Raw genomic sequence first — 23,000 nt, 5'->3', positions numbered from 1 at the left:
AGTGTTAGCAGTTAGGCCAGTTAGCTAGGCCCCTTTGTAAGTGTCAGTTAGTGCTCAGCCCACTGCACCACAGTCACTAATTAGCGTCATCACTGTCGCTAATCAACATTGGTACTATATAGTATCTGTAAGTGATCATTACTGATCGCAGTCAGATCTATTAGGGTCACTAGGATCCACAAAAAAAAACGCAGTGTTTGCCCGATCAGGCCTGATCGTTCGCCTGCACTTGCGTTCAGCCCGCCCCACCGCAGTGACAGAATTTTTTTTCTGATCACTGCAAAAAACACTGTACAATAGCTGTGGCACTGTAAACCTCAGTTTTGATTTATTTTTTTTATCAAAACTCAGTGAGCACAGCTTTCTACCTCTCAAATACTCCCTTTTGCTAGGTAGGTGCTCTTTTTTCTGCGTAGTCTCAGAGGAATACCCCCTAAATTTAGCAGCCCACCATGGCAAGAAAGGGGTATTCCGATGATGAGGTTCTCAGGTACATGGCCCAGTCGGATGAGGACGATTGGGACGCCTCATTCGACGAATCTTCCGGGTCAGAGTTTGAACCTGAATTGAGCAGTGGCTCACTGACCGATAGTGATGACGAGGTTGAGGTCCCGGCTAAAGCCAGGCGTACCACACCCCATGTTGTTGGACCGCAGGTGGCGCAGGATCAGCCTCAAGGGCAGCAGAGTGGTGTTCGTGCTGGTCTGAGATTTCATGGTGGGGCAGGCACCAGCAGCACAACATCTCCTGGACCTAGCACCAGTACTTCCGTAGACCCTGGTGAAGTGGCGAGCACCAGCATGGAAGTTGAAACTGGTTCGGTGGCACGTGCAGTAAGATCCCAGTCGCAGCCACCAAGAAGACGGGCCCGTACTACCCCTAATTTACCAGAGGTGCTGGCAAACCCAAATTGGCAATCCCCTGATTCCGCCGCACCCGTACTTCCCCCTTTCACCGCCCAGTCTGGAGTCCAGGTGGAGACAGATAATCTAGGATCGGCCCTAGACTTTTTCTATCTGTTCTTCACCCAGGATCTCTTGGACTTAATTGTGGCAGAGACCAACCGTAAGGCCACACAATATATAACCGCCAATCCGGAAAAGTACCTTGCCCAGCCTTTTCGGTGGAAACCAGTCCAAGTTTCCGAAATGAAAATTTTTTTGGGCCTTCTCCTTCACACGGGACTAGTAAAGCAGAATGTGTTGCGGTCTTATTGGTCTACGGACCCAGCACATCATGTTCCCCTGTACTCTGCTGCCATGTCCAGGACACGATTTGAGAACATCCTGCGCTTCCGCCTTCCTGCACTTCAATGACAACGAAACCTGTCATCGAAGTGACCACCCTGCTTTTGACCGGCTCCACAAAATTCGACCCCTCATAGACCACCTGTCATCCAGATTTGCAGATGCTTATACCCCTGACCAGGACATCTGCGTAGACGAGTCCCTCATACGCTTTACCGGGCGCCTTCGCATCAAACAGTACATCCCAAACAAGCGCGCCCGGTATGGGGTGAAACTGTATAAGCTCTGTGAAAGGGCCACAGGCTATACATCTTATTTTAGGGTCTATGAGGGAAAAGACTCAAAATTGGAGCCGGTCGGATGCCCTGACTACCTGGGGAGCAGTGGAAAGGTTGTGTGGGACTTGGTGTCACCCTTGTTCCAGAAGGGGTACCATCTTTTTGTGGACAATTATTACACAAGTGTGGCCCTCTTTCAGCACTTAAAAATAGAAAAAATCCGATGCTGTGGCACCGTGCGGCCTAGTCGCCGGGGCTTCCCCCAACGGCTCATTACCACCAGACTTCAACGGGGGCAGAGGGCCGCCTTGTGTGCTGACGACCTGCTCGCGGTGAAATGGAAGGACAAGAGGGAGGTTTACTTCCTGTCCACCATTCACGCAGACACGACAGTTGAAATTCAACGGCGAACTAAGGTCATTGAAAAACCCCTTGTCGTCCACGAGTATAATACTAACATGGGAGGGGTGGACTTCAATGACCAGAGGTTAGCGCCCTATTTAGTTGCCCGAAAAACAAGACGCTGGTATAAAAAAGTGTCTTTTTACCTCATTCAATTGGCAATTTACAACAGCTTTGTTCTCTACAGTAAGGCTGGGAGAACTGGCTCGTTTATTCAATTTAATAAACAGATCGTGATGGAACTCCTGTATCCAGGAGGTGCCGTGGCCCAACCCCAAGATGCAACTAGCCGGCTGCATGGAAGGCATTACGCCTATCCAATTCCGACTACCCCAGGTCAACGAATCCGAAGAAAACGCTGTCGTGTCTGCAGCAGGGCTGGAATAAGGCGTGACACCACTGTTTATTGTCCCACCTGTCCTGACCAGCCTGGCCTATGCCTAGGGGAGTGTTTTGAGAGGTACCACGAGCAGGTACACTATTAGAGAGTAGGGAACTCCACACACAGCGGTAGGCACACAAGGGTCTCTCAGTGCTATTTCACACTGCTGCGATGCGTTAGGGCAAAATGCCTAGCAAAAGTCACACTTTGCGGTCCCCCCCTACGCCGGAAGTGCTTGACTTAACGCTAGTGCATGCCTACGTTACTGCGTGGCTTCTGTGGCAATATCGATCGGCGCGGAAGTCATGTTAGTCTATGGCGACGCAGTTCATTACTAGGCCGAATGCTACTCTTGTGGTATTGCCTGAAGGTCTGTTTTGGACGATACGGTGCGGCGGGCTCGACCCACCGGATATGTCAATATGCAGTGTGAAACCAAACATCGGGTTTCCAGAGACCCTAATACACAGGGCTGCCAGAAACCTCTCCTTTCACTTGGGACAAATTGCGTAATGTATTTCGCCACAACTCTGTGCAATTTGCACTTCGCACATTGTTCCATGGGGGAGGAGAGGTTTGTCCTCGGGAGGTAAGTTAAAAAAAAACAAAAAACAGGTAAGCAAAGAAGTTAATGTTTGGTTTGCAATGTTAAGTTTTTTATTAAAAAAGTTCAAAGGTTATTAATGTTAATGAAGTAATTGCTTTGCTGCTTGCTTGTTTTTTGGGGTTTTTTTTCTCTTTTTCCATCCAATAACCTTCCAGGTGGACCGAGCGAATGACTAACCAGCTGAAGTACTGATGGTGCATCCTGACAGAACGTTGCGCGTCTGTCAGCTTACACACAAGTCGGTGCATGCAGCGCTGCAGGACGAGATTTCTCATTCGCAGTCAAAAAGATACGTTTGCCGAGGCATATGGGCCGAGGAGTGGTGTTGGGGATTCATATGCTTTGGCAAACACTTTGTATCAAAAAAGAACTCTGGCAATGATTTGTTCATCCACATCGATCGGTGTGAATAGATAAATCAGGTTTGCCAGGGCATACGAGCTGGTGGGTTTGGATTTTTGGGGCGGCAGCTCCTATGTCCTGGCAGACGCCTTCCCCTCCTTTTTGTATTGTTTTGTCTTTTTTTCTTCTCTCTTTTTTTCTATCCAGACCGACCAATCAGCTGCAGCACTGATGGTGCATCCTGACAGAACATTGCGCGTCTGTCAGCTTACACACAAGTCGGTGCATGCAGCGCTGCAGGACGAGATTTCTCCTCCGCAGTCAAAAAGATACGTTTGCCGAGGCATATGGGCCGAGGAGTGGTGTTGGGGATTCATATGCTTTGGCAAACACTTTGTATAAAAAAAGAACTCTGGCAATGATTTGTTCATCCACATCGATCGGTGTGAATGGATAAATCAGGTTTGCCAGGGCATACGAGCTGGTGGGTTTGGATTTTTGGGGCGGCAGCTCCTATGTCCTGGCAGACGCCTTCCTCCTCTTTTTTTTTTTTTTTCAAAATTTTTTGGCAGATATTTTTTCATCCACATTGATTGATTGTTTGACGTTCATTTTTCCTTTCAGCCCACAGTGCATTACCCTTATGCCCAATATAAGGAGTATAGCAGAAACTCCTAATACTGGCCATACATGTAATGATTGCAGAGACCCTAAAATGCCAGGACAGACCCCACGAATGATGCCATTTTGGAAAGAGGACACCCCAAAGTATTCCGTGAGGTGCATGGTGAGTTCATAGAATGTTTTATTTTTTGTCACAAGTTAGCAGAAATTGTGGTTTTGTGTTTTTTTTTTTTTTTTCCACAAAATGTCATTTTCCGCTAACTTGTGACAAAAAATAAAATTTTCTATGAACTCACCATGGCCCTCATGGAATACCTTAGCGTGTATTCTTTCCAAAATGGGGTCATTTGTGGGGTTTGTTATCTGTCCTGGCAAGTGGGCGGGGTGCTAAATTTTGAGCACCCCTGTAAAGCCTAAAGGTACTCATTGGACTCTGGGCCCCTTAGCGCAGTTAGGGTGCAAAAAAGTGCCACACATGTGGTATCGCCGTACTCGGGAGAAGTAGTACAATGTGTTTTGGGGTGTATTTTTACACATACCCATGCTGGGTGGGAGAAATACCTCTGTAAATGACAATCTTTTTTGATTTTTTTACACACAATTGTCCATTTACAGAGTTATTTCTCCCACCCAGCATGGGTATGTGTAAAAATACACCCCAAAACACATTGTACTACTTCTCCCGAGTACGGCGATACCACATGTGTGGCACTTTTTTACACCCTAACTGCGCTAAAGGGCCCAAAGTCCAATGAGTATCTTTAGGATTTCACAGGTCATTTTGCGGAATTTGATTTCCAGACTACTCCTCACGGTTTAGGGCCCCTAAAATGCCAGGGCAGTATAGGAACCCCACAAATGACCCCATTTTAGAAAGAAGACACCCCAAGGTATTCCGTTAGGAGTATGGTAAGTTCATAGAAGATTTTATTTTTTGTCAAAAGTTAGCGGAAAATTGATTTTTATTGTTTTTTTCACAAAGTGTCATTTTCCACTAACTTGTGACAAAAAATAAAATCTTCTATGAACTCACCATACTCCTAACGGAATACCTTGGGGTGTCTTCTTTCTAAAATGGGGTCATTTGTGGGGTTCCTATACTGCCCTGGCATTTTAGGGGCCCTAAACCGTGAGGAGTAGTCTGGAAATCAAATTCCGCAAAATGACCTGTGAAATCCTAAAGATACTCATTGGACTTTGGGCCCTTTAGCGCAGTTAGGGTGCAAAAAAGTGCCACACATGTGGTATTGCCGTACTCGGGAGAAGTAGTATAATGTGTTTTGGGGTGTATTTTTACACATACCCATGCTGGGTGGGAGAAATATCTCTGTAAATGACAATCTTTTGATTTTTTTACACACAATTGTCCATTTACAGAGTTATTTCTCCCACCCAGCATGGGTATGTGTAAAAATACACCCCAAAACACATTGTACTACTTCTCCCGAGTACGGCGATACCACATGTGTGGCACTTTTTTGCACCCTAACTGCGCTAAAGGGCCCAAGGTCCAATGAGTATCTTTAGGATTTCACAGGTCATTTTGCGGAATTTGATTTCCAGACTACTCCTCACGGTTTAGGGCCCCTAAAATGCCAGGGCAGTATAGGAACCCCACAAATGACCCCATTTTAGAAAGAAGACACCCCAAGGTATTCCGTTAGGAGTATGGTAAGTTCATAGAAGATTTTATTTTTTGTCAAAAGTTAGCGGAAAATTGATTTTTATTGTTTTTTTTCACAAAGTGTCATTTTCCACTAACTTGTGACAAAAAATAAAATCTTCTATGAACTCACCATACTCCTAACGGAATACCTTGGGGTGTCTTCTTTCTAAAATGGGGTCATTTGTGGGGTTCCTATACTGCCCTGGCATTTTAGGGGCCCTAAACCGTGAGGAGTAGTCTTGAAACGAAATTTCTCAAAATGACCTGTGAAATCCTAAAGGTACTCATTGAACTTTGGGCCCTTTAGCGCAGTTAGGGTGCAAAAAAGTGCCACACATGTGGTATCGCCGTACTCAGGAGAAGTAGTATAATGTGTTTTGGGGTGTATTTTTACACATACCCATGCTGAGTGGGAGAAAGATCTCTGTAAATGGACAATTGTGTGTAAAAAAAATTAACAAATTGTCATTTACAGAGATATTTCTCCCACCCAGCATGGGTATGTGTAAAAATACACCCCAAAACACATTATACTACTTCTCCTGAGTACGGCAATACCACATGTGTGGCACTTTTTTGCAGCCTAACTGCGCTAAGGGGCCCAAAGTCCAATGAGCACCTTTAAGCTTTACAGGGGTGCTTACAATTTAGCACCCCCCAAAATGTCAGGACAGTAAACACACCCCACAAATGACCCCATTTTGGAAAGTAGACCCTTCAAGGTATTCAGAGAGGGGCATGGTGAGTCCGTGGTAGATTTCATTTTTTTTTGTCGCAAGTTAGAAGAAATGGAAACTTTTTTTTTTTTTTTTGTCACAAAGTGTCATTTTCCGCTTACTTGTGACAAAAAATAATATCTTCTATGAACTCACTATGCCTCTCAGTGAATACTTTGGGATGTCTTCTTTCCAAAATGGGGTCATTTGGGGGGTATTTATACTATCCTGGAATTCTAGCCCCTCATGAAACATGACAGGGGGTCAGAAAAGTCATAGATGCTTGAAAATGGGAAAATTAACTTTTTGCACCATAGTTTGTAAACGCTATAACTTTTACCCAAACCAATAAATATACACGGAATGGGTTTTTTTTAATCCAAAACATGTTTGTCCACATTTTTCGCGCTGCATGTATACAGAAATTTTACTTTATTTGAAAAATGTCAGCACAGAAAGTTAAAAAAATCATTTTTTTGCCAAAATTCATGTCTTTTTTTGATGAATATAATAAAAAGCAAAAATCGCAGGAGCAATCAAATAGCACCACAAGAAAGCTTTATTAGTGAGAAGAAAAGGAGCCAAAATTCATTTAGGTGGTAGGTTGTATGAGCGAGCAATAAACCGTGAAAGCTGCAGTGGTCTGAATGGAAAAAAAGTGGCCGGTCCTTAAGGGGTAGAAAGACTGTGGTCCTCAAGTGGTTAAGCACAATAGGAGACAAAATTATTTTGTTGAGGTTGGCGGGAACAGGAAAATATGGGTGCCTGATTTGACCCAAAAGTATTGGTGAAGCCATAGGTGCCCATGTGAATATAGGTACATAAGGTAAATAGCGGGCGCTGGGGCCTCCTACTATGCAAACTCCGCCTACAAACAGTGCCCACTAATTGACTTCTATGTGAGAATAGAGTTACTGTAGGTTTTGTGATAGTGAAATGTGGATAAAAATTACAAATACATTTTTATCAAAATTACCACTGTACAATAGTAGAATATTGATAATGTTACCAATATTGTACTAGCAGTTATTTCCAGCTCCCAAATTTCCCTGATGACCATTTTGCATGTAAAAGAGGTCAGTGTTAGGGAAGGTCACTATGCCCACAGGCCACAGGGAGGTGCTCTAGTATTACTGCTAATCTCTGCCCCAGGACTTGATGCCGGCATTATGCGGTTCTGGGGAGCAACCTTCCTGACGCCTATCAGCATTTTTTTACCATAATGTTAATTTTTATCCTACTAGTTTGGGATTTTTCATCCTACTAGGCTTGTGGCCCAAAAGATAAATACACATTCAATATTTGTAGCAGAATTTGTTATATAATGTTTTCCATTTTTCTGTCAAATTAAAATACCTTGTTGTCTGACCAGGAGCTTAGCAAGTAAAAAAAACAATTCAGAGCTAATGAAGAGTTTCTATAAGTGAGCTCCATCCTTGATTATGACTGTTGTACAAAGGAGAAGAACAGGATTCATCTGGGATTTTACCCCCCATAAGACTTAATCTATGTTCTTTAATTAGTAAATTTAAATTGATCCTCTGCTTTTTGCTGATGCCATCATTAGATGTTGCCGTTCTATCTGAGTATTTTATATTTAAATGGTTTTTAATGGAGATGCACCGTATTATACAACATGCATTGTAAAAGTAGCATTGGAAAGTTATTTTTAGTTATAACAGCAGATTAAAAAAAATCTCCTAAGAAAAAATGTAAGAGAAAGGGTAGATAGAACAAGGTCCCATAGCCCTCTTTCTGTTCTCTTTCTCTTCCAAGTTTTCTTCTAGGAGATAATTTTTCATCTTCTGTTTACAAAAAATGTTCTGTTTAATTAGCCCAAGTTAATCTTTTTTTCAATGTTTTCTCTTTCAAAAGTTGTGACAGACTAAGGATGCTTATTGTGATATATTAATAATTGGAACATTTTTTTATTAACTAAGGCAGTATATTAGAAACAATATATGGATGTGTTTATATTATGTTAACATTGTGCTATTTTTTTTTCTTTTTACTAACTTTTTACAAACTTAAGGAAACAGGTGCCAACCTGCAAAACATGCAGTCATTGTGTACTAAATATTTTCCCCAGTAGCCATTGTGTGACTGGCTCATTCTTCTAGAGAGGTAGGGTAACCTATCACTCTTTATTTTAATATTTTAATGTATTTTTTTTCTGTGTACCACCTCCCAAAAGCTGTAATAATTGACATCTTAGGCCAAAAGTTGTACTTTTTGTTTCTCACCCTGTTTGAGAGTCTGTCTATAAGTATCCCCAACATCAAGGAACCTAATTATCTGGAGGGCAACCACCAGTGCCTGCTATCTGTTGCAACCTAATCTCCAGCTTATAGGTTTATTTGAGAGATTGCACTATAGGCTCCTGGTGTTTTTCCCTTTGTCCTTTTTCCAGTATCCTTGGAGCTCTGGAACATCTTACCAATCTTTATTATAATACAATGAACTAAAAGATTCATTTTTAATGTTAACCAATAATTGGCATCATCCTTACTATACATTGGTTAGTGAAAATTAAAGAGGAACTGTAAGGTGGGAATTAACTCACCACCAGTGTGAAGCTGATGGCAGGTTTGTCAGGGAAAACCCAAGTCTTAGAGGGTAAAAATTCCTGCAGCCAATGGAAATCCAGGAAAAAAGGGTCAAACCCTCCCACAGTGTAGGCCTACTTAAAATTCAGCCTACTGATACACAGCCATTTGTAGAGAAAATGAGCACAGCTCACCACCCCACCAAGATAGCCAGGAGCAGGACCACAGGCAGCCAGGCCCCATAAGCATTGCAGAAAGAAGGAAACACCTGCTGCACTGGCATAGTATAAAAGTCCAATCTTTATTGAGAACAAATCAGCTGGACATAGCTCACGTGTATCGGAGCCACACAATCGCTCCTTAGTCATATCTATGTGATTGTGAGGCTCCGATACGCATGAGCTATGTCTAACTGATTTGTTCTCAATAAACATCGGATCTTTCCTCCTTTGTGCAATACTGATACACAGCCTTGTGGTTAATAACATCACATGTAAAATAACATAAACATAAACAAATAAGAAGTATGTTTCTTGCAACGTAAAATGCAACATAAATTATGTTTCTCCTATGTTGCTGTCACTTACAGTAGGTAGGGGGCCGGTTTGCATCTTTATATAAATCCTTTTCAGGGATTGTCTCTTTAGAAATAATAAAGGCCATGTGAAGAATCCCCCATGAAGAGATGGAATAGTCCAAAACCTGTCGGTTCTGTCAGATTTCTACTGTTTATTGTAAGTGACAGCAAAATAGGAGAAAAGTAATTTATAACTCCTTTTGCTCTGCAAGAGACAGACTTCTTGTTTGTATGTCTTTATATGTATTTGTAATTTGAAATGTTTTCGTGATAGTGGTCTTTTAAAGACACTCATAGCTTCCACACTCTAAATTTTGAGAGTATGGAGGGAACTCCCTGATCTACCTCTGTGCCAAATGACACAAAATGTACCCTGATTTACCCTGATATACCCTATCTCAAGAGCCAACAGGGGTCTCTCCCTACCTTCAAAACATGAAGTGTGTGGGAGCTATGCGTGCTGAGATATCAAGTTTCTAATATCAGTAGCATAATATAATACTGTAGATTACATCCAAACACAGAAAATATCTTATTTTGTGTATTCACTAATGATGGCAGTCTGCATATTTCTCTCTCTATATAGGTTTGATATGAAGAGCTGTTCTCCAATTGGCTTGCTAAATGGTGCAGAGAAAATGAGACAGCAATAACAAATATACTGACAACATTTTTAATCACTTAAAGAGTAACTGCCGCGAAAATTTTAAAATTTAAAACACATACAAATAAGAAGTACGTTTCTCCCAGAGTAAAGTGAGCCATAAATTATTTATTTCCTATCTTGCTGTCACTCACAGTAGGTAGTAGAAATCTGACATTACCGACAGGTTTTGGGCTAGTCCATCTATCCATAGGGGATCCTCAGCATGGCCTTTATTCTTTATAAATATATTCCCTAAAAAAGATTTATACAAAGATACTGGCCAGCCTCCCTGCTCGCTGTACACTATTTTGGCAGTTGGATGGAGCAACTGCCATTCACTATGTGCTTTTAAAAATTAAGAAAACCCTGAGAACCCCCCTATGAGAAGATGGGCTAGTCCAAAATCTGTCGGTAATGTCATATTTCTACTACTTACTGTAAGTGACAGGAACATAGGAGAAAAGTAATTTGTGGCTCATTTTACTCCTGGAGAAATGTACTTCTTATTAGTATGTGTTTTACATTTTAAGATTTTTGCAACAGTTCCTCTTTAAGGACCAGCAGTCTCTGGGCACTTAAGGACCAGAGACCGCTGGTCCAATCCTGACGGAATCCTGATGAATCGCCACACATAACCGCCGCAACCGCCATCACCGCCCCTCGCCGAGACCCCCAGGACACAGACTCTGCTGTCTCTATGACGGCAGAGTCATGTGAGCCAGTCAGGAGCCACTTTCATTGGCTCCTGACCCTGTTTTTCATTGTAAGCCAATGGGAGCGGCTTACATTAAAAGACAGGGCCAGGAACCAATGAAATCGGCTCCTGACCCGCTCACATGACTCTGCCGTCATAGAGACAGGCAGAGCCTGTGAGATGCAACAAGAATCGTCGGATTTGAGTGGCACAATCGGCGGGGAGTGATAGAAACGGTGTTGGATTTTCACAGCGCCCCAAGTGGCAGCCATATTTTGTTATGTTGGATCATGCCTGACATTAGCCCTGTACTAGAAAATGGCAAAATCACACATAAGATGGGAAATGGTTGAAGGCTGATTTTCTTTTTTTTTTTTTTATTCTAGAGTTTGATAGCAAAGCAAGCACATTAGTTTTCTAGATGGGAAAGGACATTTTTGAATGATATTTGAACTTACATACTTGGGAAGCTGTGGACTGTGGAAGGTGTACCTCGACATTGTACAGTAAATACATTATTACTGCTATGTGCAGTCCATGTAGGATTGGTGGACTGTGTGGGATGGGAGGTTTTCTTGGTGCTGTGCTAGTGCCAATCCCTGCAGTATGTGATATCATGCATTTCTTGTGTTTTCCTTTTTTTATTAGTATTGAATCATGTAATTTCGACTTGCACTTTAATACTAATGGACTGCATGTGTACAGTATATGATGCAGACTGGTGATGTACGTACCATCTGCTTCTCTCCAGGAAGTTTATCCTGCTTTACCTTGTCCCAAATTGAATTAAGCATCGACTCATTTTTCAAAGAACATTTCCTTCCATCTTTCTTTGAAATTTACTTGCACAACCCTTCCTACAAAATAAACACTGCAGGCATTGGCCCTCATTGGCAGATACTGTTCTGTCTGCTTGATGTATCACTTTATTTTCTTAGCAAACATTCCTCTGTTATAAGATCATGTGATGAGTACAACTTAAGGAAACTCAAAATGGAAAGATTCATAATAAGGTTTTGAAAATCAGTTGAATGCCACTACAAATTGTGATTATCAATACAAACACACTAAGATGCAATCATGATTTCTGTTTCAATATAATTTTTATTTTGAGAACTCAACAAAAAAAGTATAGAAAAATATTATACAAAGTTTGAAACATATCAAAGGATTCTATTATTAATGCAAATTCAAACATGCATATAAAGTTGTCAAGATCTCAAAGATTAATTTTCTGTTTTTCAAATATCTGAATAAGCAGAACATAACTCTCCTAGGTAATCTAAAATGAACATCAGAACAATGTAGTAGACTAATATCATACGATAACTTCAGAATAGAAGTTGTGATCATTGGTCAACAGTTGGATTGCTTCAACGCAGGGGAAGAGTTCCGACTAGAGTCGGGACCAGTACCAGGGGGAGGGGTGAGGAGGAAAAAAAAATAGAGAAAAAGTAAAAAAGAAACAAATAAAAAATATGCGGGACCTATAGGGATTCCTCTATAAGAGAAGTATTACCTGTGACCGGCTCAGGTCATAATTGTCTTATATTCGTCAGTACTCTGGAATTCATACCAGACAGTCCAAGTAGATGAAATTTTGTGAGCTTGATCATGTGCAATCAACACTATCTCTTCCAGGTCTTTCACTCTCTTAATTTTCTGAAACCACATTTTGAGGGTGGGAATGGTAAGTGTGCCCCAGTGAAGGGGGATTAGAGCTCTGGCTGAATTTATCATTTGTGGCAGAATTGATTTCTTATAAGAGGTGGTCACTGTATAGACAGGAGCGGCTGGGCACATCCAGTTAAAAAAAGCTTTTATTGTAGACATTTAAAAAGTTTGCATCAGCAGCACAACAATGCCAGGAGAGAGAGGGATAAGCATGCAAGAATGGTCAACAGCTGTTTCGCATTATACAAATTAGTGCTTCCTCAGGACAACAAAGCCCCCAACATCACCCCTTAAATACTGTACCTACTAGAGCAGCAGCTGAGGAATGGAGGACGCCCTGTGCAGCGCACCCACGAACGCCGCTTCTGCACTTCCTGAACGCCAACTGCGTTCCATTCACCGGAAGTCGCGGACCGGAAGTGGTCATCAGAACTACCTGGGCCATTAGGATGCGGGCGCCGCCAGCGCTCCGCTCACAACTTGTGAAAGGGATTCTCATAGGCATAACCCGCCCCTGGGTGGCCCTGTACTAGGGATCTGACACGCCCCTCCACAAGTATCACATGCAGGGGGCACGGAATTAAACAAAAGTCCGCCTCCCTGTAACCAGGGAGAGGCGGCGTGCCCAACAACGAACACACCATTTGAATGACAGCAATAGCTGTATAAGGCACAAGGGGAGAAAAAGAAGTTAAAGTAACTCCAAGACAGGATCAAAAAATAGACATCCCACCCCACGATAAACACAAAGGGGGGCCAGTTCAACCCAAGGGCAGTAAATACTGACCAAACCGGGGCAGGGGCCAATTAAAGAGATACCTGACCCAGACGTCTGATGCCACTTGCAGGTACTGCTCACACACGGCCTCCTCCTCCCCACAGGCAGCCTGAAAAACAGAAGGGGATAAAAAAGAGAAAAGAGTTAGATATAAAATCAAAATGATACATATGAGCAGGGCATGATAAAAATACCAACAACTACATTACTTACAAGAATACTGCCAAATCATTACGTTCATTTAGCCCCATTGGACCTACCGCCTCAAAAAAGGATATCCAAAAGCTTTCTCTACGTTGCAATTTCTTTACCCAGTCTCCACCCCTAGAGTCCCTTTCCACCACTTCCAGCCCAAAAAAACGTAACTGAGAAGAATCTCCTGCATGAACAGTGTTCATATGTTCTATAACCCTTGGACAACCCTTAGCGCGTGGGTTGCCCAGGGATCTACAATGCTCTTGGTATCTATCCTGCATCATGCATGTGGTCAGTCCTACATAGGTGTATTGACAGGAACAAGTTAATGCATATATTATTCCTTTGGTTTTGCAATTCATGAACTGCCTGAACTTAACCACTTTTCCAAACCTCAAAAATTGTTTCCCAGTAATCAAAAAATTGCAACACGAACATGAATTGCATCTGTAGTTACCCTGAGGTCTATTACTACTCAACCAATTCTGTGTATTTTGACTGACAAACTCACTATGGGACAGTTGATCTTTTAGGTTAGATACCTTTCTATAAGAGATGCATGGGGCCTGCCGACATTTATCCGCTAGGAGTTGATCCTCCTGCAGAATCCACCAATTATTTTTAATAGACTTTTTAATTTTTTCAAACATGGGTGAATATGTAAAATGCATAAAAAATCTGTTTAGTTGTTTTTTCACCCTGGGGGTCTATAAAGACTTCCTTTTTCTGTTGGCAGCTTTCTGAAAAGACTCAGCGATAACTATATCGCTGTAACCTCTGGCAAGCAACCTTTCTCTTAGTTGTTCAGCTTGATCTACAAAGTCCTCCATAGTTGTAGCATTCCTCCTGAGACGGAGGAACTGACTAAAGGGTAATGATCTAATTGTAGATGGAGGATAATAGCTGGAGGAGTGTAAGATAGAGTTTACTGCTGTAGGTTTTCTGAAGGTTCTAGTTATTAAAGACCCCCTACTAACATCAATAGTAAGGTCCAGAAACTCAATCTGCTCCTTACCCCAGGTAGAGGTAAATGCCATGTTCACATCATTATCATTTATCTTAATCTTATAAGAGGTGGGAGACAAGTTTGAGTTGTGTAGAAGGTATGTATCTGGGGAACATTTGACTGCCAAACCAGAAACCTCCTTGGTCATTCTGTGGACTTCTGAACAGAAAAAAATTCAAGCTAGGGCAGCTCCAGGCTACATGGAAAAGATCTCCTTGGGCTCCAGCACACACCCAACAAACATTTGCACAATTTGGGTTAAATTTGTGCAAAACAGAAGGTGTTCTGTACCATAGAGTCTGAAATGTAAAATTATTTTCTTTATCGTTTGTGTTTCTAACTGACTTATGAGTATTACTGAAGATTGAAACCCATTGATCATCTGTCAGTGATGATGGCAGAAGTGTGTCCCATTTTTCTCAAAAGAACAAAGTCGGTTTTGTTTTAGCAGTCAAAAGCAAATAGTAAGCCCAGGACAGCATATGTGCTCTAGGTGACATCTCCATGCACCTCCAATCGAAAACAGTAAGGGGAGTTAAGGCCTTAATCTTAACTTCCTGTGATTGGATATAATGTCTTATCTGAAAGTAGACCCAATTTGCTAGATTTTAACCCCGCCTGAGTCTATAAAATTCAAAATTCTAGGGATGTTCTTTTTGCACCAAGATAGGAGAAATCCGGAAGTATCCCCAGGAGCAAAATCTGAATTACCGATCAGGGCGGTCACGGGCCCAGGGGACTGCGAAATTTGGAATTGTGCAGAGCACTTTTGAAAGATTTTATGTGTTGCCTTTATCAGAGGGTGGCTGATAGTGAGCCATGCGAAGGATTGATGTGGGATCCATGCTAAGCCGATATAGAAGCACCACTAGTGGCCTGTTCAATTTCAGTCCAATCCTTTCGCGCAACTGAGGCTGACCAGTCTGTAAATGTGCAGCGAAGTAGTAGAGCTTTAGGTTAGGCAAACCTTCCCCCCCCCCCCCATGTCATAAGGTAAGGAAAGGATTTCATCTCTAATCCTGATTCTTTTATTTGCCCACACAAATTTGTTGAAAATTTGTAGATTGTCGAGAAAACCCAAGGGGATGTCAGCTGGAACCACCTAGAAGAGATACAAAAGCTTTGTGAGGATGGTCATCTTAACAACAGCCATCCTGCCAAACCACGACAGGCTTCTCAAAGTGCCCTAATTTTGAATATCTGTCCTTATTTTTGCCTCAAGAGGCAGATAGTTGATTGAAAATAGTTTACTAACTTCCACAGGGATTTTCATCCTGAGATAGGTGATGGCTTTAGATTCCCAATGAAAGGGAAAGTTGGCCGACCACTCCTTCACCTCTGACTGTCTGAGAGTAACACCAAGAGCCCACAACTTCCCATAGTTTATTTTTAAATTAGAGATACTACCAAACTCTTGCAAAGCTTTAATCAAGGCAGGTCAGAAGAGTGTGCTGCGGGTCAGTCAAGAAGAATAGCAAAAGCAGCAACTTTGAAGGGTTTTTATTTGCCTATTTTAATTCCTGCAATATTGTCATTGTTGCGGATACAGTTTAAAAAGGGCTCCAAAGTGAGAACATATATTAATGGGGACAGTGGGCAGCCCTGTCTTGTTCAATTGGGGATGTTGAAGTGGTCAGACAGGATTCTATTAGCTTTGACACAGCCCACTCTGTCGAAAGCCTTCTCGGCATCCGTGGAGAGAAAAAAGCCGTCCACGGAACGCCGAGAAAGCCAATGATGCACACCTATTCCCTTTGTTGTGTTATCCCTACCTTCTCTGCCTGGGACAAAGCCCACTTGATCCGGGTGAATGATACTAGGAAGGAGAGGAGAAATTCTGTTAGCCAAGATTTTGGTTAAAATCGTACCATCATTGTTCAACAATTGTTCTACAATTAAATGGGATGATAACTCATACAGGAGGGGGGGTCCTTTCCTTCTTTATGGATAATGGTTATGTGAGCTTCAAGAAATTGTTTTGAAGGGGTGGTATTACTAGAAATTTCATTAACAGCTTTAACAAAGAAGGGAGCTAGGTCTTTAGCAAAAGCTTTATGGTAGGGTGTTATACTCTAGACTAGTTCCAGGGTGTCGAGACCAAGGAACTCACACCCCAGTCTAGGACTTTGTTATACTTATATGTTACGACCATTTGCTCTGTCTACCTTTCTCTTGCTTTCTGATTCGGTACCTCTGCATATCTGACTACCTGTTGCCAGACCCTGCCTGTATCCAGTTACCGAATCAGTCTCTCTCCCTCTGTACCTGATCTGCTCATGTGTTGCCGACATGGCCTGCCCGACCACTCAAGCTGTTACTCTCCCTGAGTGCTCAGTCTAACTGTACTAGCAGTAACACCATTCCACCAGGTGTCGGCTGCAACCAGGACTTCTGCTCCTCAGAGTGTCCTCTCTGCTGTACAGCCAAGGGCTCTACCCCTTAGGAGTCCTCTGGCTGCAGTATAGTCTGATTCCCAGTATACCAGGGAATCATTGGCTCCTAGGTTATCTCTATCCCCTCTCCTAGAAGATAGTTCCCACACAGCCAAAGGCCACCTGCTCCTCAGGTGGTCCATGCTCATAGTTTCTGTGTCTCCCGCCCCACGGGAGATAGCCTACTGTTGCACCAAAACACTTACACATTACTAGGTATCCAGAGGTTAGTCATACTTGTATTATTGGTGATTCTGCAGATCATCAATAATCAGGTATACATCTGTATTCTTGGTGGTACTGCAGATCACCAATAATCAGATTCTCTCTGTGTGCTGACACCGATCGTTACAATCTTTACAAAGAATAAAGGCCATGCTGAGGATCCCCTATGGATAGATGGACTAGCCCAAAACCTGTCGGTAATGTCAGATTTCTACTTCCTACTGTGAGTGACAGCAAGATAGGAAATAAATAATTTATGGCTCACTTTACTCTGGGAGAAACGTACTTCTTATTTGTATGTGTTTTACATTTTAAGATTTTCGCGGCAGTTCCTCTTTAAGTGGTTAAAAATGTTGTCAGTATATTTGTTATTGCCGGCTCATTTTCTCTGCACCATTTAGCTAGCCAATTGGAGAACAGCTCTTCATATCAAACCTATAGAGAGAGAAATATGCAGACTGCCATCATTAGTGAATACACAAAATAAGATATTTTCTGTGTTTGGATGTAATCTACAGTATTATATTATGCTACTGATATTAGAAACTTGATATCTCAGCACGCATAGCTCCCACACACTTCATGTTTTGAAGGTAGGGAGAGACCCCTGTTGGTTCTTGAGATAGGGTATATCAGGGTAAATCAGGGTACATTTTGTGTCATTTGGCACAGAGGTAGATCAGGGAGTTCCCTCCATACTCTCAAAATTTAGAGTGTGGAAGCTATGAGTGTCTTTAAAAGACCACTATCACGAAAATAATTCAAATTACAAATACATATAAACACATACAAACAAGAAGTATGTCTCTTGCAGAGTAAAAGGAGTTATAAATTACTTTTCTCCTATTTTGCTGTCACTTACAATAAACAGTAGAAATCTGACAGAACCGACAGGTTTTGGACTTTTCCATCTCTTCATGGAGGATTCTTCACATGGCCTTTATTATTTCTAAAGAGACAATCCCTGAAAAGGATTTATATAAAGATGCAAACCGGCCCCCTACCTACTGTAAGTGACAGCAACATAGGAGAAACATAATTTATGTTCCATTTTACGTTGCAAGAAACATCTATATATATAATAGAGTAAGTGCCTCAACCTTAGAGCAAGAAGAAGAAGTACTTTGCATGAGAAAATGTATGCGTGCTCAATCACCAAGTTTTAGGCTTCTTTTCCACGGACTGTTGAGCTGTGTGCTCAGCAAGCAGTTACCAGGCAGCAGCAAGCAGTTACCAGGCAGCAGCAAGCAGTTACCAGGCAGCAGCAAGCAGTTACCAGGCAGCAGTGAGCAGATACCAGGCAGCAACAAGCAGTTTCCAGGCAGCAGCAAGCTGTTACCAGGCAGTAGTGAGCAGTTGTAAGAGTTTGAGAGGCATGTTACTGCCTATCAACTGTCCGTGGAAAAAAGGCCTACCCTAGCAAGTCTGGCTTTGCAAATCTGGCCTAATTGGCTATTCATGAGGCAATGCTCATGCAGATATGCATTTGCTTTTGCATGCCAAACTATGCAGAGTCAAAAAACCAATACTGCAAAGCGGTCGCCCTGCTACATGCCAGTGATGAGCGAAAATGCAAAAATTTGTTTCGATAAATTTTTACCGAATTTTCGCCTAATTTCGTTTTGACAGGCAAATTTTCCATCTAATTTTTTCACGTTAATTTTCGCCTAAGGCCAGTCATGTTCGCATTACTTGCGTATGATTGCGGACATTTTCCACATAAGAGCATTAGCGCCCGCATTCAGAGAAGTTTCTTGTGCATTATTGCGGGCATTTTTCCGTATAAACGTCCGCATAGATTGAATTTCCATGCGGATTATTGTGGACATTTTTCCGCATAAGGGCATAAGCATCCGCATACAATGAATTTTCGAGGCTGGTCGAAAACGCAAATATTTCTGAAGATTGTCGTGAAAATTCGGCAAAAAACGAAAATGGGATTTTCGAGGCGAAAATTCGCAAGCAACACTGCTACATGCTACATTAGCACTATCCAGGAGCGCCACGGGGAGGATTCCCAATTCCCAATAACCCTTTTATACAACCGGGGGGGACCAAAGGGTCCCAGGCTCTCTCACTGCCTGGGAACCACAGCGACACCCCGGAGGGGGAGGCGCAGGCGACCCCCCCAAGCGTGGCCAGCGTCGGGGAGAGCCGTCCACACCCACCTCCCAATATTAAAAACAGGCACTTACCTTAACGTCCATTGCGTTCTGCTACATGCGCATTAACTTGGGGGCACCACATGAGAAAGGAGTGAAGCATGGGTCACCCCGAGCTTTAGAGCTCAGGGCTGGCTCACATACAGCACTCCAGAGGGGGGGGGGGAGGACAGGTGCAGACAACTCACTCCAGGGCTCACACCACCGGAGCAAGCCATCCACCACCTGCCTCCAAAGGATACAAACTGCAAAAAATGCTTTCCATGAGAAAATTAATGCGCATGTAGCAGAACGCAATGGACGTTAAGGTAAGTGCCTGTTTTTAATATTGGGAGATGGGTGCAGACGGCTCTCCCTGGCGCTGGCCATGCTTGGGGGGGTTGCCTGCGGCACCTAGCCTCCCCCTCCGGGGTGCCGCTGTGGTTCCCGCGGTCCCTCCGGTTGTATAAAAAGGGGGCATTGGGAATCCTCCCTGTGGCGCTCCTGGATAGTGCTAATGTAGTATGTAGCAGTGTTGCTTGCGAATTTTCGCCTAAGTCATTTTCGCATCGAAAATCCTGTTTTCGTTTTTTGGCGAATTTTCACGAAAATCTTCAGAAATATTTGTGTTTTTGACCAGCATCGAAAATTCATTGTATGCGGATGCTTATGCCCTTATGCGGGAAAATGTCCACAATAATCCGCATGGAAATATAGACTATGAATGTATTTTGTAGGTACTGATCTTTTGCAGGAACGGATCTTTTGCAGATAATGATCTTTTGAATGTGTACAGCAACTTTGTGTGCAGCATCTTGCAAATATTTCTATCTAATGGGGAGTGCAGCTCAATAGAATAGACTGTGTAGGTGTGGCTCTGATACTACATGGAAGGGGGTAAAATTGGTCTGTGATCGTTCATTTTTCCAAAGACTTTTATCTGATGTGTGTACCCACCTTTATTCTTCTTGCTTCAAGGTTGAGGCACGTACTCTATTAGATAGATAGAAGATGCGGCGTATGCTACGACGCGGGACGGCTAGTACTTCTTATTTGTCTATGTTTACATTATTTTACATGTGATGTTATTAACCACAAAGCTGTGTATCAGTATTGCACAAAGGAGGAAAGATCCGATGTTTATTGAGAACAAATCAGTTAGACATAGCTCATGTGTATCGGAGCCTCACAATCACATAGCTATGACTAAGGAGCGATTGTGTGGCTCCGATACACGTGAGCTATGTCCAGCTGATTTGTTCTCAATAAAGATTGGACTTTTATACTATGCCAGTGCAGCAGATCTTTCCTCCTTTCTGCAATGCTTATGGGGCCTGGCTGCCTGTGGTCCTGCTCCTGGCTATCTTGGTGGGGTGGTGAGCTGTGCTCATTTTCTCTACAAATGGCTGTGTATCAGTAGGCTGAATTTTAAGTAGGCCTACACTGTGGGAGGGTTTTCCCCTTTTTCCTGGATTTCCATTGGCTGCAGGAATTTTTACCCTCTAAGACTTGGGGTTTTCCTGACAAACCTGCCATCAGCTTCACACTGGTAGTGAGTTAATTCCCACCTTAAAGTTCCTCTTTAATTTTCACTAACCAATGTATGGTAAGGATGATGCCAATTATTGGTTAACATTAAAAATGAATCTTTTAGTTCATTGTATTATAATAAAGATTGGTAAGATGTTCCAGAGCTCCAAGGATACTGGAAAAAGGACAAAGGGAAAAACACCAGGAGCCTATAGTGCAATCTCTCAAATAAACCTATAAGCTGGAGATTAGGTTGCAACAGATAGCAGACATTGGTGGTTGCCCTCCAGATAATTAGGTTCCTTGATGTTAGGGATACTTATAGACAGACTCTCAAACAGGGTGAGAAACAAAAAGTACAACTTTTGGCCTAAGATGTCAATTATTACAGCTTTTGGGAGGTGGTACACAGAAAAAAAATACATTAAAATATTAAAATAAAGAGTGATAGGTTACCCTACCTCTCTAGAAGAATGAGCCAGTCACACAATGGCTACTGGAGAAAATATTTAGTACACAATGACTGCATGTTTTGCAGGTTGGCACCTGTTTCCTTACGTTAGTAAAAAGAAAAAAAATAGCACAATGTTAACATAATACAAACTCATCCATATATTGTTTCTAATATACTGCCTTAGTTAATAAAAAAATGTTCCAATTATTAATATATCACAATAAGCATCCTTAGTCTGTCACAACATTTGAAAGAGAAAACATTGAAAAAAAGATTAACTTGGGCTAATTAAACAGAACATTTTTTGTAAACAGAAGATAAAAAAAATGATCTCCTAGAAGAAAACTTAGAGGAGAAAGAGAACAGAAAGAGGGCTATGGGACCTTGTTCTATCTACCCTTTCTCTTACATTTTGTTTTAGGAGATTTTTTTAATCTGCTGTTATAACTAAAAATAACTTTCCAATGCTACTTTTACAATGCATGGTGTATAATACGGTGTATCTCCAATAAAAACCATTTAAATATAAAATACTTAGATAGAACGGCCGCATCTAATGATGGCATCAGCAAAAAGCAGAGGATCAATTTAAATTTACTAATTAAAGAACATAGATTAAGTCTTATGGGGGGTAAAATCCCAGATGAATCATGTTCTTCTCCTTTGTACAACAGTCATAATCAAGGATGGAGCTCACTTATAGAAACTCTTCATTAGCGCTGAATTGTTTTTTTTACTTGCTAAGCTCTAGGTCTGGAAACATGAACAAGGTATTTTAATTTGACAGAAAAATGGAAAACATTATATAACAAATTCTGCTACAAATATTGAATTTTTATTTATCTTTTGGACCACAAGCCTAGTAGGATGAAAAATCCCAAACTAGTAGGATGAAAATTAACATTATGGTAAAAAAAAAAACTGCATCATTAAAAAATATGATACCACTATTTGAGAAGATCTGGCTGCCATGGATAGACTGCAGAGAAACCAACAAAACTGAAGTTACCATCCATATTGATCTACCCTGAGTGTCTGTATCTTTGGATTACATGGTTATGCTATCATCGCAGACGCAGACAGCAGTCCAATAAATCAAATTTCTCTTTTTGTTTTTTATGCAGGATTAGTTGTATTCTGGATGTTGTTGTTATTTTATGTCTACCATCTTCTGTAATATTTGTTGTGGACTGTTGTTAAAGCATTGTTTTGTTTGACCAAAATTGAACCAAAAAGTAGATTAAAAAAAACTTTCAAAATGAATCTATTTTCTTGCTTCCTGGTGGCTTAAAAAGGGCACTTTTTAATAAGGTGGGAAAAATATCACCTAGGAGAAAACTTTGAAGAAAAGCTGAATTTAACCCCTTCCCAACCGCCTAATGCTGATAGGCGTCGGGAAGGTTGCTCCCCCAGAACCGCATAATGCCAGCATCAAGTCCTGGGGCAGAGATTAGCAGTAATACTAGAGCACCTCTCCGTGGTCTGTGGACATAGTGACCTTCCCTAACACTGACCTCTTGTACATGCAAAATGGGCACCAGGGAAATTTGGGAGCTGGAAATAACTGCTAGTACAATATTGGTAACATTATCAATATTCTACTATTGTACAGTGGTAATTTTAATAAAAATACATGTGTAATTTTTATCCACATTTCACTATCACTAACCCTACAAGTCAATTAGTGGGCACTATTTTTAGGCGGAGTTTGCATAGTAGGAGGCCCCAGCACCTGCTGTTTACCTTATGTACCTATATTCACATGGGCATCTATGGCTCCCCCAATACTGTTGAGTAACATCAGGCACCCATATTTTCCTGTTCCCACCAACCTCAAC

This window comes from Hyperolius riggenbachi, chromosome 8, assembly GCF_040937935.1.
Source record: "Hyperolius riggenbachi isolate aHypRig1 chromosome 8, aHypRig1.pri, whole genome shotgun sequence".
Classification (NCBI taxonomy): domain Eukaryota; kingdom Metazoa; phylum Chordata; class Amphibia; order Anura; family Hyperoliidae; genus Hyperolius; species Hyperolius riggenbachi.
This window is presented reverse-complemented; position numbering follows the sequence as displayed.